Source organism: Chrysemys picta, chromosome 7, assembly GCF_011386835.1.
Source record: "Chrysemys picta bellii isolate R12L10 chromosome 7, ASM1138683v2, whole genome shotgun sequence".
NCBI lineage: Eukaryota > Metazoa > Chordata > Testudines > Emydidae > Chrysemys > Chrysemys picta.
Genome location: NC_088797.1, coordinates 100,109,467 through 100,128,071, shown reverse-complemented (window position 1 = coordinate 100,128,071; position 18,605 = coordinate 100,109,467). Strand labels below are relative to the sequence as shown.

Here is an 18,605-nt window from a genome sequence, read left to right as displayed (position 1 = left end):
CCAGTAGGAGAACACTTCAGTCTCTCTGGTCACTCAATAACAGACCTAAAAGTGGCAATTCTTCAACAAAAAAACTTCAAAACCAGACTCCGAGGTAAAGTTGCAGAACTGGAATTAATTTTCCAACTGGATAACATCAGATTAGGCCTGAATAAAGACTGGGAGTGGTTGGGTCATTACAAAACCTAAACTTAATTTCCCCAATACTAATTTCTCCCTACTGTTACTCACACCTTCTTGTCAACTGTCTGTAATGGGCCACTCTCTTACCACTTTGAAAGTTATTTTTCCTCCCTTGCTATCCTGCTGTTAATTGCTTTATCTCGTTAGACTGACCTCACACTTGGTAAAGCAACCCCCATCCTTTCATGTATTTATAGCTGCTCCTGTATTTTTCACTTCATGCATCCGATGAAGTGGGTTCTAAGCCCACGAAAGCTTATGCCCAAATAAATTTATTAGTCTCTAAAGTGCCACAAGGACTCCTCATTGTTTTTGCTGATACAGACTAACATGGCTACCATTCTGAAACCAGTAATAATAATCACTTTAGAAAATCTTGGCCAGATTCATTTTCACACTAAACTCCTGTGTGACTTACACTCAGAGGGAAACCAGAAACATTGTCAGACCCAGGTATTATGAAATCACTAAAACAATAATCCTTGAAACTAAGTAGGACCTTCAATGTTTCCCATTAGCTTTCCAAAATCCTACAATAATCTCAGAATAGAAAAGAGAAAAAATGAGCAAACTAACGCATTGGTGCTGTCAGCACACTGGTAATGGTATAATCTCTTAAACTGTTTTCTTAATTCTAATTTTATAAAACACCACATAGGATTGAAATATGTTGTCTCCCTCAGTGGCAGCTGTTCTGTGGTGAAAACAATCCGGGGTCTTGTGTATTTCCGTGTGTTTTAAGGCTTCCTTTCTGCTTGTTTGATGAATGAAAAATAAATGCTGTACATGGAATATAGATAGAGAGAGTGTTTCCCAGTTATGAAGATAGGAAGAGTACCTCAGTGCAGGCATAGCTCAGCGTATAATCAGATCAAGCTTCAACATTTGCAGTATATGTATGATTTTACATTTCTTTAATTTAAAAAGGGCTTTAGGCAATAACAGTCAATAACAGAAAAGCAAGGGAGCAGCAAAATCTGCTCCAGTTTTGCTATTGAGAGCTCTGGAAGTGGGAGCTGTTCTTTCCCTCCTACTTTTAACTTTAATCACTGTTGCTGTTGTTGTTCTGTAGCTGGAGAAAAACAACAAGGAGTCCAGTGGAACCTTAAAGACTAACAGATTTATTTGTGCATAAGCTTTCGTGGGTAAAAAACCTCACTTCTTCAGATGCATGGAGTGAAAGTTACAGATGCAGGCATTATATAATGACACATGAAGAGAATGGAGTACCTCACAAGTGGAGATCCAGTGTTGACAGGGCCAATTCAATCAGGGTGGATGTAGTCCACTCCCAATAATAGATGAGGAGGTGTCAATTCCAGGAGAGGCAAAGCGGCTTTTGTAACGAGCCAGCCACTCCCAGTCCCTATTCAAGCCCAAATTAATGGCGTTAAATTTGCAAATGAATTTTAGTTCTGCTGTTTCTCTTTGAAGTCTGTTTCTGAAGTTTTTTTGTTCAAAAATAGTTACTTTTAAATCTGTTATAGAATGTCCAGGGAGATTGAAGTGTTCACCTACTGGCTTTTGTATGTTACCATTCCTGATGTCCGATTTGTATCCATTTATTCTTTTATGTAGGGACTGTCTGGTTTGGCCAACCTACATGGCAGAGGGGCATTGCTGGCACATAATGGCATATATAACATTAGTAGACGTGCAGGTGAATGAGCCCTTGATGGTGTGGCTGATGTGGCTGGGTCCTCTGATGGTGTCACTAGAGTAGATATGGGGACAGGGTAGGCAACGAGGTTTGCTACAGGGATTGGTTCCTGGGTTGGTGTTTCTGTGGTGTGGTGTGTAGTTGCTGGTGAGTATTTGCTTCAGGTTGGGGGGTTGTCTGTAAGTGAGGACTGGCCTGCCTCCCAAGGTCTGTGAGAGTGAGGGATCGTTTTCCAGGATAGGTTATAGATCGTTGATAATGCGCTGGAGAGGTTTTAGCTGGGGGCTGTAGGGGACAGCTAGTGGCGTTCTGTTATTTTCTTTGTTGGGCCTGTCATATAGTAGGTGATTTCTGGGTACCCGTCTTGCTCTGTCAATCTGTTTCCTCACTTCCATGCATCTGAAGAAGTGAGGTTTTTTACCCATGAAAGCTTATGCCCAAATAAATCTGTTAGTCTTTAAGGTGCCACCGGACTCCTTGTTGTTTTTGTGGATACAGGCTAACACGGCTACCGCCTGATACTTGTAGCTGGAGAGTTCTTCACCGCATGCACAGTCATAATCACCCTCATTATCAGAATTTGCTATCGGTAACAACACTGGCAATAACTACCTATCATTTTTTCTACCATAATAAAACATGCTTCCATCTCCTCCCTGGGCCACAAGTAACAAAATCTAGTGGGTGACAAGGAGCCTCTCAGAATTTGCTTACCTAAACTGTTGTCATCATCTTGGCCCACAGGTAGCAATTTCTGAGAGTTGAAAATGAACAGTCAGGATTTTTTCTCTCACCTTATCTCGTCATCTTGGTTCAAAGGTATTAAATTCTGACAGGTGAGAATGAGCCCTGTCAAAATCTGCTTCCCCAACCTTTCCATATCCCCTGGAACAACTATAGCACATTCTGATAGATAGTGGAGATCATGTCAGAAATTGCTTCCCTCCACCATTCCTTAGCCCCAGACAGTTTCTGATGGCTGACTTTAAACCCTGTCAGAAATTGATTATGCTTTCCTGTCCTTAGTCCTGGTCCAGTGGATGAAATTTCTGATGGAAAAAAGAAAAACTCCGGAAATGGTTCCCCCATTTGTCTTTCCTCTTGTTCTGTAGCGAGCAGTGCTCACAGGCAGCAAGCAGTACTCCAGTATGTTTGTAAGGGTTATAGAAACATTTTTTTTTTGGTATTGGCAAAACAACCATTTCCCCCTAATTTAATTCTCAGAAACATTTGAATGGTTTTAACTGAAATTTTCCAGAAAATTGTAGCCTGAGGCAGAGAGCATGCATGGAAAGTTTCAGCCCAACTGGCCCTGGCTTGAAAAAATAGGGCATTACTGAAAACAGGGGCTCTAAACAGAAAAAGTTAGGCAAACAATTTTAGGGCCTGCTACTGTTCCCCCTATGGAAATACAAGCTCTTGAAATGTATTCCTCTTTGGAAGAAATTCTTTCTGCTTTTCATGTGAACAGAACATAATTTCCCCGAAAATCATGATAAAGGTTACAGTGTTGTTGTAGCTGTGTTGGTCCAGATATTAGAGACAAGGTGGGTGAGGTAACAGCTTTTGTTGGCCCAACTTCTGTTGGTGAAAGAGGCAAGCTTTGGAGTGAAGAAGAGCTCTGTGTCTCTTTCACCAGTAGAAGTTGGGCCAATAAAAAATATTACCTCGTTATGAAGTTCAAACAGACATTTATTAATTCAAACTAAAGGAACATTTCTGAAGAAATATATCCCCCCAGCCTACCCCCCCAAAAAACTAGATTTCATGGACCACACAGGGTACATGTGGCTAAAGCCATGAACAAGGAATGGTCACTTTGCTCAGATTAACTAAACTCTTATTGATGGCTCTAGCTTGGACACACACACACTGTAAAGGGGCTGTTGGTTAGGGAGCGACTTTGTGCTTTATGCCAGAAACGCGCCCCCTGCCCCCCTTCATCCTTCTGCCAGTGCCTTCAACCAGACAATTAGGACTCCCCCCAGTCCCAACACCCTGTTCCACGGGCAGGGAACTCCTTCAATCACCACAAGCATGTCTCCCAGTGCTTAGCCGGGCTCAGGGCGTAGTGGCAGGTCAATGAATCAAGTCTCCCTCCGGCCGCGGGCAGCAGCTTCACTGTAAGCATCACCGATCACTTCGTAACAGGCAGGGAGGAAAATCCGACGGGGAGGAGAATCTAGCAGTACACCTGCAATTTTACCCCGAGCCCGGACTTCCCTTCTCCAGCCATTCACACCACTCCTCTCCTGTCTCCAGCAAATCCAGGCTCCCTCCAAATCCGCGGACTGTTCCTGCAGTAGAGATGGGTCGCAGCAGATGGAAGCTGTGCAGTCAGACCATGAGCCCCCGCCCCCTCTCCCATGCCTTTCCCGTAGCCATCTCCATCTCCCTCTCTCTCCAAACACGCTCAATAAGGCGCTCGCGAGTAAGGCTCCCCCACACACTAACCCGAGTGCACTACTCCAGCAAAGAAGAGCATCCATGATTCCTGATCCCTGAACTCATCCTAGGTCTGCAAAGGCGGATTAGAGGTGACCAGCAGGCAGCATTATCTTCTCTGCTTCCAACACAAAGGAAGAACTATGTGCAAAATCTTTTTCATATAGGTAAGTTTGGAGCCTTTCTATAAAGGCACAACTTTATTTCCAGGAGCTTTACAAGATATTCAAGTACCTGGATCCAGAAGTGCCCCGTCTCCTTTTTTTCTTCAGCTAAATTAAACATTGTTAATATTTCTATTTACTCATCTTTTATATTAGTTTTTTTCCCTGGGGAATTATTATTTATGAAGATATGAAAAAGTCAAATTAGAGGAAGCTCTTTTTAAAAAGTAAGATTTGCTTATGAAAACTGAACTAGCATATACAGGACACTGCTCCAAGAAAGATATTTAGAAAGCCAACCTCCTATCCTCCCCAAATCTGTCATTTTGAAAATTTACTTTAAACATAGATATATAATTTTTCTGTGACTTTGTTTGAAAAATATATAATATAACTGGTTAAAATATGCCGCATTCAATTAGAACATTGGAAGGTATTTATTAAAAGAACTGTTGCACTTTTAGCCACTGGAAACGTATGGAAGAAAATGTAAATATCTATATTTTTATTTCACTAGCAATCTTTTTCTACTTATGCACAGTATATATGTTATTTATTCCTATTTTAAAGGTCAGCCCTAACTTTGTATACAAGTTGCAGAGGCTGCCTTTTCCATCATTACAAAACTGTAGCCAATTCTAATGAATCTCCCAAAATCTAAAGATCACAGCCACATTGTTATAAAACTTAAAATACTTAAAATCCTGGAGCATGCTACCACACTGATCTGAATTAAAGCAAACTAATGTGATCTGTACTAATGAAAATGATGAAATATTCATTTTACTCCATAAAAACAACATGTACTTTCATAGCCCTGTGTTGCAGTCCTCACTCAGACAAAACTCCCAATGATTTTATTAAGAGCTCAATTCTGCATCCCTTAATGATGTGAGTAGCCATTTTAGCTTCAATTGGACTGACTAGTCATGTCAGTTGGACATGGAAAACTGAGCCTCAGTGCAAAGGTTCTATCTCAACTTTCTTTTTCAGAATGTTCAAGTTTCTATGTCTACATGTTTATTCAGGAATATGTCTTCAAGAATTGTACCTCAATATGACTTGCTTAAAGTACACTAATGTATATTACTGACTTCTTGGATGCTATACATTACCTGCATTTGTATCTGTAAATTTGTTCAGGATGCAAGAACTGATTTTACAATGAAAGTGACTCTGAGCTGTTTTATTATAGAACCAGTTTATGAACCCTGATTTCACACTTTTTTAAAATTTAAAAGCCTTTGTATTGCTTACAAGGAGCTATTTTATGCTAATTTTTCTGGCTAAAACATATATTTTAAGGGACCTGTCACAGACTATGGACTCAGGCAAAACTCTTACTGAAGTCAATAGAAATTTTGGTTGAGCCAGGAATGTAGGCTGGATTCTCAATAAGTTAATTTTGGACAGACAGGAAGTTATTTATTAACACTAAAGTTCCAAGCAAAGTCATGCTTTTTCCGTGCAGTCTTAAACTATTGTTTCTCAAATATGTTAACTGAAAGAATCTATTGATCCAGTTCACAATTAATGATAGATGAAATGATATAAAATCTTTAAAATTCAAAGTAAAATAATTTTTGCCTAAATTAACAAAACAGTTTTATGCTGTGACTCCGGGAAGCACACACCAGAGTATACAACCCAGTGGGAAGGAAGATAGAGGTGCCTTTAAACCTTCTCTGCTCTGCATGGACTTTTGGTCAGTTGGTGGTGGTGGTGGTGGGACTGGTGTGGTCCCTGGCATAAATTATAGCAGCCACAGGGGAGCTCTAATATATGACAGCCTCCCAAAGCTCATTGTGAAGCATGGAGCAGCCTAGAATTGCTATAGCACTGCAGTAAACCAAATAAATACCCCTTCTGCCCTGTCTCCATCTATAGCGAGGGCAGCATTGAGCTGATTAAATCGACCCTACATTGCCTCTGCAGTGGGGGAATTCTCCCCAGCCACGTGCAGTGTCTTTATGGCCCATATATGCTGCTGACTGGCATATGGAAGTTGGGGGCATGTGGAAGGAGACTCTTTCCCCAGGATTATGAACTATGCTTCTGTTAATTTCCATGGGAAACAACAGTTAACACTTGCACCCGAAAGGCATGATTTTGCTTGTAATAGCAAATCTAATAATTACCCTCTTGTCAGCCTGAACAAGCAAACATTCTGAGCATTTTAACCATTTATTAATTATTATTAATTATTTCTAGTTTGATAGTGCTCAGATGCCCCAGTCAGGATTTTGGCCCTATTGTGCTATGTGCTGTAGAAGCATTGAAAGCCACAGTCAATGGCCCAAAGAGATTTCCATCTAAAGGCCAATCCTGCAGTTTGTAAGGGTGGACCCTTCCACCAGCACAGAAGTCACATAGGGGTCCAACTGCACGGATAGCAGAACTGGGTCTTAAAGAACAACAGGCAGGATGGAGGTTAGGGATATAATTAAAATATGTAAAATATCTAGTTATGCCTGCATTAAATACATATTTAAATACACTATATTTAAAAACAAACAAAAATAATGAAATGAAAAATCAACTAAATATAAGAGATCTAACCCACCAACCCTTAATTAAATGGATAATTACCAGTAGGCATCATGGGAGAAATGGGTCTTGAGGACTATGATTCTATGTACTGGACTTTTGGGTGAATAATTAATGTGAATCTATTCTGTGAATAACAATCTACCACAGTAGATTATTAGAAAGTAGTTCATTGTGAACTTTTGACATTCACATGTGGAGTTATTCTGATAGGACATGTGTCACCTGACATTTTTCTGTCCCTAATTTCATAAGAGTAACTCTTTTTGGGTTTCCATCTCAAGTACTAGTGATTACAAATGTGAAATTCACTTTCCATGAATGTCCTAAAATATTTGATTAAAATTTGCTGTTCCAGCAAACATTCTGTCAGTAAACTTATTTCCTGAACTATTCCTGGAAGGTAAACACAAAAGATGTCTGAATCCATTTAAAATTAAAAATGAATATTTGAGAAAAATGTGTACCGTATTCAGCCAGCGCTGATTCTGAATTAAATTTAATGTGTCACCTTCACCTTTATTGATTTTTGGAAGAAAAAAAAAAAGAACAATGGCGTGTACAAGGGAAAAATATATGGGCCCAAAATCTATTTTAGTGTAAGTCTATACTGCAATCACAGGGTGTCAAGAAGACATAGCTAGATTAAAGTTTGGGTATCTCTGGTATCGGAGAAGTGAAGTTGCAGCACATGCGCACCAACATACAAGTCTGCCTGGAACACTTAGAAATTACTTGCGAGGGCTAGCTCACACTGAAGCATGTGTTGCTGTGGCTAGCTTAAAACTGGCTAGTTTAAAGTCAGGCATAGGCAACTGCTATTGATTTCCATGGAAGTTGCCTGTGGACAGAATTTAGCGCACACTATTTAGAATATGACAGCACTGAATTACTCCATTTTGCTATTTACAACACTCCTCCCCCTCCCATTATTGTGGAAATGAACTGTATACATGCACATAAAACAATACAAGTAAGGAGGTTGGAATCCCATATATTACTTCATAGAAATATCATCTCTAATACTTAATGTATCCAGAAGATAAATCATTGCATTGGCCAATCAGTTATGGAACACATTAGAATATTGCAACCTGTCAACTTGCTATGGACCAAATGTGTTGGATTTGTTTTTACAATTTCAGATAAAGACTCAAAATAGAAAAGCATAATAACAAATACAGGAGAAAATATCCCATAGTATGGGGTAAGATTAATTAGTTTTACATATTTTAGAACCTTAGCATTTATGAAGTTAACAATGTGCAGTATGCAGTGACATAACACCAGATGATTTAAGTGTGAATCAAATGTGAACGTGGGTTCAAAATATGTGATGTATTTAGTAATTAGATAGAAATGAAATGTATGAACATCCTACTCCTTTATGTACTACTTGATAAATTTATGGAGGGGATGGTATGATGAGACTGCCCACAATGGCATGTAGCTGATCTGCAACTGCTAGCAGCAAATATCTCCAATGGCTGGTGACAGGAGACCAGATGGGGAGGACTCTGAGTTACTACAGAGAATTCTTTCCCAGGTGTCTGGTTGCTGGGTCTTGGCCACATGCTCAGGGTCTAACTGAATGCCATATTTGGGGTCGGGAAGAAATTTTCCCCTGGTCAGATTGGCAGAAACCCTGGGGGGTTTTTTTTGCCTTCCTCTGCAGCATGGGGCATGGATCACTTGCAGGTTTAAATTAGTATAAATGATGCATTCTCTGTAACTTGAAGTCTTTAAATCATGATCTGAGGACTTCAGTATCTTAGCCAAAGGTTAGGAGTCTATTACAGGCAGGGGTGCCGGAACAGGAGGGGCAGGTGGCCATGGCGCCCCCCCCTTTTAACCAGCCATAAGGATGAGCAATGGGGGAGAGGCAGGGGTCTTGGGGGAAAGGGGAGGCTTGGGGCGGGAGGAGGGATGGTGCGGAGGGTGGGGCCATGGTTTGTTCAGGCACCGGTGGCCCCCCACTGATAGGAAGCTTCTGCTGACCCTGATTACAGGAGTGGATAGGTGAGGTTTTATGGCCTGCAATGTGCAGGAGGTCAGTCTAGATGATCATGATAGACTTTAAGGTCAGAAGGGACTATGAGTCTACTTTTGAGGACAGCACTGGAAGGATTGGCATAATCCAAAATGACAATGACAATCATTTCTGTGAGGCCGGGAGGTCGAAATCTTTCACCTAGGTTCAGGCCACCAAACATCTGTTTTGGCGATACAGGGATGAGGCATGTTAACTGTTTATCCATGGGGAAATTGGAATATGTTAGTATGAGTCATTGTTACACAGGGTGAACTCCTGGCTGCATTTGGCAAAACAGCTTTGACCTCAGTGGGGCCAGGATTTCATTCACAAAATTGGAATACTGTTTTTTTTATTATCCAAATGTATTTACTTTTCAACTTAAAATAGCATAATGTTTAAAAAACATAAGCCTAAAGGGCCAACAGGATTTCAAAATTTGTTGATACTTGTGCCCAAGACTATTCATGTTGTGGAAGAAATTTCATCTCACTCCCTGGAAATGAAAAAAGCTGCTTTTCATAAATCTTTCATAATACGTAACTCCACCATCCCCTCAACACTGCCTCTTTAGTTTCAAACACTTTGCAGCCTGAAGCAGAGCCATGTCAAATTCAAGCACTCTGTTCATAATCAGAACTAACGTTTATGATTTACAAAAGTCACCAAGAGACTATTTAGTCTAATATGTTAAAGTCTATAGTCTTTAAAGGATATCAAAAATAAACTGAAAAGTTAAGATCTATATAAGTATTTTAGGCTAGCTTAAAAAAACCCTAAATATTAAGATAAACCCACCCAACCAACCTATGTGAAGGAAACATTTAGGCTGCTTGATTAAGAACTCAAAAATCAGGAATGCCAATATTAGGGTTGCACCCAAACAAACCTTATGTATTATAATACAGTCTTCACTCCTTCCCCAACTATGGGTGAAAGTGATCATGAAATCATAGAGTTTGCAATTCTAACGAAGGGTAGAAGGGAGAACAGCAAAATAGAGACAATGGATTTCAGGAAGGCAGATTTTGGGAAGCTCAGAGAGCTGATAGGTAAGGTCCCATGGGAATCAAGACTGAGGGGAAAAACAACTGAGGAGAGTTGGCAGTTTTTCAAAGGGACACTATTAAGGGCCCAAAAGCAAGCTATTCCCCTGGTTAGGAAAGATAGAAAATGTGGCAAAAGACCACCTTGGCTTAACCATGAGATCTTGCACGATCTAAAAAATAAAAAGGAGTCATATAAAAAATGGAAACTAGGACAGATTACAAAGGAGGAATATAGGCAAACAACACAGGAATGCAGGGGCAAGATTAGAAAGGCAAAGGCCCAAAATGAGCTCAAACTAGCTACGGGAATAAAAGGAAACAAGAAGACTTTTTATCAATACATTAGAAGCAAGAGGAAGACCAAAGACAGGGTAGGCCCACTGCTTAGTGAAGAGGGAGAAACAGTAACAGGAAACTTGGAAATGGCAGAGATGCTTAATGACTTCTTTGTTTCGGTCTTCACCGAGAAGTCTGAAGCAATGCCTAACATGGTGAATGCTAATGGGAAGGGGGTAGGTTTAGCGGATAAAATAAAAAAAAAACAAGTTAAAAATCACTTAGAAAAGTTAGATGCCTGCAAGTCACCCGGGCCTGATGAAATGCATCCTAGAATACTCAAGGAGCTAATAGAGGAGGTATCTGAGCCTCTAGCTATTATCTTTGGAAAGTCATGGGAGACGGGAGAGATTCCAGAAGACTGGAAAAGGGCAAATATAGTGCCCATCTATAAAAAGGGAAATAAAAACAACCCAGGTAACTACAGACCAGTTAGTTTAACTTCTGTGCCAGGGAAGATAATGGAGCAAGTAATTAAGGAAATCATCTGCAAACACTTGGAAGGTGGTAAGGTGATAGGGAACAGCCAGCATGGATTTGTGAAGAACAAATCATGTCAAACCAATCTGATAGCTTTCTTTGATAGAATAACGAGCCTTGTGGATAAGGGTGAAGCGGTGGATGTGGTATACCTAGACTTTAGTAAGGCATTTGATACGGTCTCGCATGATATTCTTATCGATAAACTAGGCAAATACAAATTAGATGGGGCTACTATAAGGTGGGTGCATAACTGGCTGGATAACCGTACTCAGAGAGTTGTTATTAATGGTTCCCAATCCTGCTGGAAAGGCGTAACGAGTGGGGTTCCGCAGGGGTCTGTTTTGGGACCGGCTCTGTTCAATATCTTCATCAACGACTTAGATATTGGCATAGAAAGTACGCTTATTAAGTTTGCGGATGATACCAAACTGGGAGGGATTGCAACTACTTTGGAGGACAGGGTCAAAATTCAAAATGATCTGGACAAATTGGAGAAATGGTCTGAGTTAAACAGGATGAAGTTTAACAAAGACAAATGCAAAGTGCTCCACTTAGGAAGGAAAAATCAATTTCACACATACAGAATGGGAAAAGACTGTCTAGGAAGGAGTACGGCAGAAAGGGATCTAGGGGTTATAGTGGACCACAAGCTAAATATGAGTCAACAGTGTGATGCTGTTGCAAAAAAAGCAAACATGATTCTGGGATGCATTAACAGGTGTGTTGTGAGCAAGACACGAGAAGTCATTCTTTCGCTCTACTCTACTCTGGTTAGGCCTCAGCTGGAGTATTGTGTCCAGTTCTGGGCGCCGCATTTTAAAAAAGATGTGGAGAAATTGGAAAGGGTCCAAAGAAGAGCAACAAGAATGATTAAAGGTCTTGAGAACATGACCTATGAAGGAAGGCTGAAAGAACTGGGTTTGTTTAGTTTGGAAAAGAGAAGACTGAGAGGGGACATGATAGCAGTTTACAGGTATCTAAAAGGGTGTCATGAGGAGGAGGGAGAGAACTTGTTCACCTTAGCCTCTAAGGATAGAACCAGAAACAATGGGTTTAAACTGCAGCAAGGGAGGTCTAGGTTGGACATTAGGAAAAAGTTCCTAACTGTCAGGGTGGTTAAACACTGGAATAAATTGCCTAGGGAGGTTGTGGAATCTCCGTCTCTGGAGATATTTAAGAGTAGGTTAGATAAATGTCTATCAGGGATGGTCTAGACAGTATTTGGTCCTGCCATGCGGGCAGGGGACTGGACTCGATGACCTCTCGAGGTCCCTTCCAGTCCTATAATCTATGATTCTATGATTCTATGATTCTATGCAGCTAAGGTGAAGTTCTGGCATGGCATCTTTCTAGAAATTTTCCAAAGTGCACAGTAGCTCTCCCTAACCCCTTTCTACCTTAAAAGGTCTGCAGGGATCAAGCCTAGTACCCCCTGGAGTCTACTTCCGCCTAAGTGCACATCAGTACTCTCTTGAGCACTAAATTAGCCATGTATGAATGTCTATTTCACCTTCTTAAAATACATGCTTTGTGTGTTAGCAAAACTAAGCACGTGCGATTATCACAAGTTTTGCCAAAACAGTTGAAGACATAAATACAGTTGTTTCCATGTTAATTTTCAAATTTTTAATCCCAGCTGTAGGAGTGAGGTTTTTATAATCAGAAATGTATATTCTTTTCCATTCCCACCATATGCAAAAATGGCTGAACTATTTCTGCTCAATCTTTTCAAAAAACTTCATCTTTGGGCAGACTCCAAGCTTGGAAAATTTCATTCTGAAAAATGAAAATTTCAGAGTTATGAGCAACTATAACCAGGGCATCGGGATAGAAAACATTATGTAGATAAACTAAAGCTCAAAGCATCTCTCCCATGATAATGCACAGATGGACATGTAAAAAGTGTTTAAAAGCTTGCAATTTTTCTGTAAGATAAGCTTATCTCAGTATTTGCTAGTAGCTCCCTGTACTGAAGGCCTCATGTACTGTGTGGCAAGATTCCTGAATTCTGTAGCAACCTGGTGAATCATGGATACCCTGGGCCCAGCCTATATTCTTCACTACGGGTAAAATTCATCCCAGTATGGAAAATCAGCACAAGGGGCCATGCACCACTTGAGTCCCATGTAGGGACTATTTTGACCTCCATACATAGAGGTAAAATATATGGATACATCATAGGAAATACCTTGAATACTACAAATACGGAGGTATCTAACTGCAGATACTTATTTATCCAACACAATTGGTGATTTTAAGGAGACAGTTATACATTTCATATTCTTAGCACTTCTATGTAATGTTCCAACTTAATACACATAAATAGATTGCCTGGTAGTGACACCATATTTAGGGTTGTGTTATAAAATGGACTTTAAACGATGGATGTATTCCTGTTTTTTCTCTAAAAATGGGCGGCCTATCAATGTGAAATTTCACAGTGACCTTTGAATTTTCTATTCAGTTTTTTCCAGTTTCTCTTTATAAGTTTTTAATAAGAAGTCTTTGAAACTCTTGCAATTTTTGTTCTTGGCAGTCTGACCTTTCATTGTTGACTGATATCTTTTAAAAAACATTGTTTCTCTACACAACATGTGAGACACCAGTGTATCTTGTGTAGATCTGATGTAATATATAGGGTTTTTTTTGGGGGGAAATGGATCTCATTTGTATCTGTTATTCATCATAGCTGAAAGTTTATGCACCAGCAGCTGCTATACTTTTCTTTCAGATGTTATACTACAGAGGTTTGATGTGCAATACCTGGCATAACCTACCACCGTTGTTTAATCGTTTAAAAAAAATCTAGGAAATTAATATACAAAAAACTTTATTGTGAAGAAGTTATGGTTGTTAGATACACAACATACCTGACATAATCCCATAAAAGCAAGGGCATGAACAGTTAAGCCACCTACCTGTATATATCCTCTTCTCCTCCATCCATAGGCACACAGCCTAACTGTACAATACACCACAGATGGCACACCTTGACCTTTCCTCTGGCCCCTAAGTATCCAGCCTTCCATCACTACCTTTAACAAATCAAACCCTCCTATCCTACCACACCAAACATCCACAATTTTATTGGGAGAAGTTAGTTTGGTAAATGGGTGTGTGTACAACAGCAGGTTAAAAGGAGCAGAAATAAGGTTGAGATGTCTGGTCTGTGCTATATGGCAGTTGTGATAATGTTAAGGATTGTCTGTGGGTAGATGAGCAGAGCTTATGTATCATAACATGGTTTAACCTTTCATTGCCCTGCTTTTGTCAGGTTGTGTTAGGGTTGCCATAAGCATAGCTTACCTAAGTCTGCGTCACAACAAAGCTTTTTAAATATCTAGAATATTTTTGAGGAAAACAGTAGTAAAATATTTACCAGCTGCATAAAAAGGTTACTACAATTGTGACAGGAAGATGAGGGAATTATGTCAGTCAAGAAAAATGTTTTATGAGAAGGGCATAAAAATTATTTTAAAAAAAGTCATTTTAAAATAAATTCAAATAGAAAATTGGTAAAATTTGGTTGGAGTTTTCTGCAATGTCATACATGCCATATTAGATTTTTTTTTAATAGAAAAGTGCATCTGAGTATATGTAGTAATTGATTGCTTGATTTTGTAAACTAATGCCAGATATTTTAAAGAACAGAACTAACTCAGCTAATGGTATTAGTCTAATTCCTAAAAAATATCACTACCTTTGGCACCTTGTTGGCAGTCTCAGTAGCAAGGGTAAGCATCAGCTACTTTCTCTGGACTTCTGAGTACTAATATTTAGCTCTTATATAGCACTTTCTTGTGTGCCCCGGCAGCCTTTGCATGGTGCATGTCTTTTACAGACAAGAATCACAAATGCTGCCAATGCTTAGAAGTAGCCCGAGTGACATGCCAAGAACTAAATTGTCAGCCAAATGAGGGAGTAAGCTGCGACTCATAACAGAATGCAGATGTGTTTTGGTCCACTTTCATCAATCGCTTGTATTCAGAGACTGAATCAGTCAATCAGACTTGGAGTATAGTTGCCTGACAGGTTTTCTCCTCCTCTATTTGCCCCACTCAAAAAAAAAATAAAAAAAAAATCCCCACAGTGGCAAGAGGATTTGCTGGTTTTCATTCCAGCCCTTCCTATCTGCAGTTTATGGAAAATACATTTAATTATCCGCCCCCAATTTCCCTCCTTTCATCTTCCTTCTGGTTCCTAGGGGTTCACAAACAAGTGAAGGAACTAGGGAGGTTGCAGGCAGTCAAGTTAGAAGATAGCTATTTAATTATATTGCATAATTATATAAAAATGAGTGAAATATACATCAGTGAGTATGGGTTGCACAGTGGTCTAATTTTGTGTAGCTTCATGTGAGACCTTTCTTGATAGTGAGCAAAAGTCTCTGATTTTTCCCCTCAGGGTCTCCCTGTGCAGTAGCAGTAAGTATAGGGGAGTCAGGAAGCTATCTTTCACATAACTCAGAAGCAAGGGCAACCAGAGGTAGCCCAGGGTTCTAGAGAAGCCAATGGGGAGGTTAATGAAGGGAAGCAGAAGCTGCTGGGAGGGGGCTTAGTATGGGAATAGGGATTGGGCAGGACGGAGGAGAGCCTGAAGGATTGTTGGTGGACTAGTGGAATCCTGGGGACTGCAGGGTTGCTGGAAATATGAGGGAATCTGTTGCAGCCTTCCTTATTCTGCCCCACTCTCCATTAGCCTCCCCACTCCTGACCCTGATTTTGTCTCCTGCACTCTGCTATCCCTTCACCTCCCCCCCCCACATTTTTACTACCAGGTGCTGTTACTGGCACTACTTCCTCCTCCCTGGGTCTGATACCAGCTGGGGGAGAAGAATGAGGAGAGACAGAGATCACTTGATAGCAAAAACCTGATTCCAGAGCACATCCCACCACCTGGGAAGAGGACCTGCTAATGCCTAGTTGAATGCATGAAATGGCAGCTGAGATGCAGACAGGTGTGATAGGGCTTGTGACAGTGTGACTGTCACACACAATATCTGATGCTTGGCATCCCTTTGCGTTGTTCATTGGGGATTGGGCAGTCACAGGAAGGGGTGAAAGCTGGAGAGGAACCCATACATCTTACTGTACATAGGGCTTCACAAAATGAGGGACTAGTCATGCTTCATTGGCTTCTTGGTTGAATTTCTAGCTACCCAAGCCTACTTAGAAAATCTGGATGCAAGAGTCAAACCAATGTCATTTTCATAGTAATGCAAGCCCAGCTTATGCCATGTACAGAACAGTGAATGTAGTACCCTGTGGCTAACATCACTTGTAGTTTCAGAGATTATTATAATAGCCACTGAAATTGTGGCATATTAACCACTATTATATGACAAGGATACTGACCTTTGCCTGCTAATTTGCAGTCCCCTTCATGCTTCCACTGGAATTTCTTGTAGACCTCCAATACAGATGGACAAGCCACTTGTAGCAGTATGGGGGGTTTCACCTTCTCTGATTTCTCTGCATTACCACTTGCTTCCAGGAACATTCAGAAATGCTGCAACCATTTCCTCCAGTTCTCTGCCTGGTTCCCTTTTATACTCAGGGGTTTGAGAGATTTATCTTACTCCATTTCTGTGAAAGATTCAGTTTTCTTCTGATACCATATAATAAAACGGGAGTGCTCAGGATTGCTGGAAAGCAACTGGACTTTATTTCCCGGCCCCAATCACAATCAGAGTGACATAGGTCTGTCACGTGGCAGAGATCAGAATCTATTGACTCCTGTGGAAACCGTTACAGAAACTACAATTTACAATTATCTTACGAAATCTTTAAAAAACACTGAGACCGGCAAATAGAGGAACAATAGCCCAGCCCAGACTTTAACTCCAGTCAAACTGAAATGGCCAGTCATGTATGGGATATGTTAAATATTTTACAAAGCTCATAGAAAGAGAATTTCCATCAGAATCTGTAAGCAAACTATTACAAGATTCTGCTTACGGCATTTTAAATACTATGGCTGGAGTGAAATCTACACTTAAGAGGGAAATCCTCCTATTAGTGTGCAGCATCTGGCAAAGAAGGGCAGGAAGAAGGGAGATGTACCTGTGCAGGAGCCATCCTGCTGGCACAGGGTAAAATGGCTCAGGATAAGCCCCTTAAATCATTTTTAATTAAAAAAAAAAAGAAGCAGTGTGTTGTTCTGGCTAACACACGCTACCCAAAGCCACTTACATGCTGAATGGCTAGCCAATACTATTCCCCACCTGGCAGACTATAGCCCTTTCCAGGTATGGTGCACCAGCCTATTAGTAGCCAGTCCTCGTCACTAATGCTTAGGGCAGAATCATGGCTGGCTGCTTTGTGGGGGGTATGGCATGCCTTCTTCTCCCACTAACACACCTGCCTAGCACAAGGCAGGATTTAACCCTAAATTTTTGCACAGAAAACATGATGAGCTAAATGAGCTCCACGATGGGTATGACACTTCCCAGGAGTACTCAGGGTTGTGAGGCACCTTGCTACCACTGGCCCTTAGTGTGAGAAATTACCAGACCTGCAGTTCCTGAAGGAACAGTGCTCTGCAGCTTACTAGTTAGACCTTAGATTTATTTATGGAGAAATCAAGTATAAATTTAGTTAACAAAGAATAGAGATTCATATGAGAGCAAACAGAAATATTGGAAACAAACAGTTACATATACAATAAAATCCTAACATGCATTCTAGAGCCTAAACACAACTCACCAGATGCTCTCTTGTCTAGTAAGATACTGAAGTCCTTCTTAGAGAACTTTTTAACCAGGGTGGCTGAGACGCTTCTTTCATGGCATCAAGTCTGATGGTAATTTGTCTCCCTCAGTAAAGGATGCCAAAGCATCTTTCTGCACCCCAAGATATACCAGACCAGTCTTTTGTTCTTCATCTCTAAAACAGGGCCCTACTCCACCTGTTTTACTTCTTAATTTTCCTTCTGAAGTCCCCACAATTTCTTCATTAGAATTTGGTTCAGTATGTAAATAGATCCCCATTGTAAGACACACAATACACAATGGTCAGCCAGGAATATAAATGTATCTCATCTCCTGTACGGTGTAACTTCACTGAAGGCATGCTACCTCTGGATGACCTGCCTTTAACTACAAGGCCCTAGGAACATAATTTCCAATATATACATTTCTCCTTACATATTATATGCACATACATTTCACAAAGATTATGGTGATCAGTCTGACAAGCTTTCAGCAGAAACCATACATGACCCTCTTTAGAGAATTAGAATGTAAATACCAGATCCGGGGGATCCCTGTAACAATTATGTATCCCTGTACCCTCTGCCAGATGGCATCAAGAGATCCTTTGGTCACAATAAGTATAAAATATCTTTTCAACCTTAAAGTTCTACATTAGAAATTCAGTAATATCTGTAGGTAAAGATGATTGCTTTAGAAAAGATCAGCAACCGATTCAAATGCTAATGGACATGATCCAAGGACAGAAATACTGTCACAGAAATGTCTGCAAACTCCCTTATTCCACTTGCATGTTTCCTAAAACATGTTCACAAGCCCATAGCAACAACACAAAGGCTACATTTAAAAGAAGGCTTGTGAAGGCTGTTATAAAGACAATAAACAATTTCCTGGGAACGAAAGATCAAAATAAAAATAAGGGAGGCATTATTCTCATATATGAGGAAAGTGTGCTCAAAGGATGAACCATGGAGAATCAGAAAGCATTCATCCAAAA

At 40.3% G+C, this 18,605-nt stretch overlaps 1 protein-coding gene across 1 annotated transcript in view; it reads left to right on the top strand.

The window, feature by feature from the left end:
- The first annotated feature begins 4,242 nt into the window (after window positions 1-4,242).
- LOC101942495 (gamma-aminobutyric acid receptor subunit pi-like) overlaps window positions 4,243-18,605 on the top strand; it is a 67,287-nt gene continuing 52,924 nt past the window's right edge. The window contains exon 1 of the mRNA XM_005305332.4: window positions 4,243-4,455. The gene's annotated coding sequence lies outside the window, so the exon portion shown is untranslated. The remainder of the gene's footprint in view (window positions 4,456-18,605) is intronic.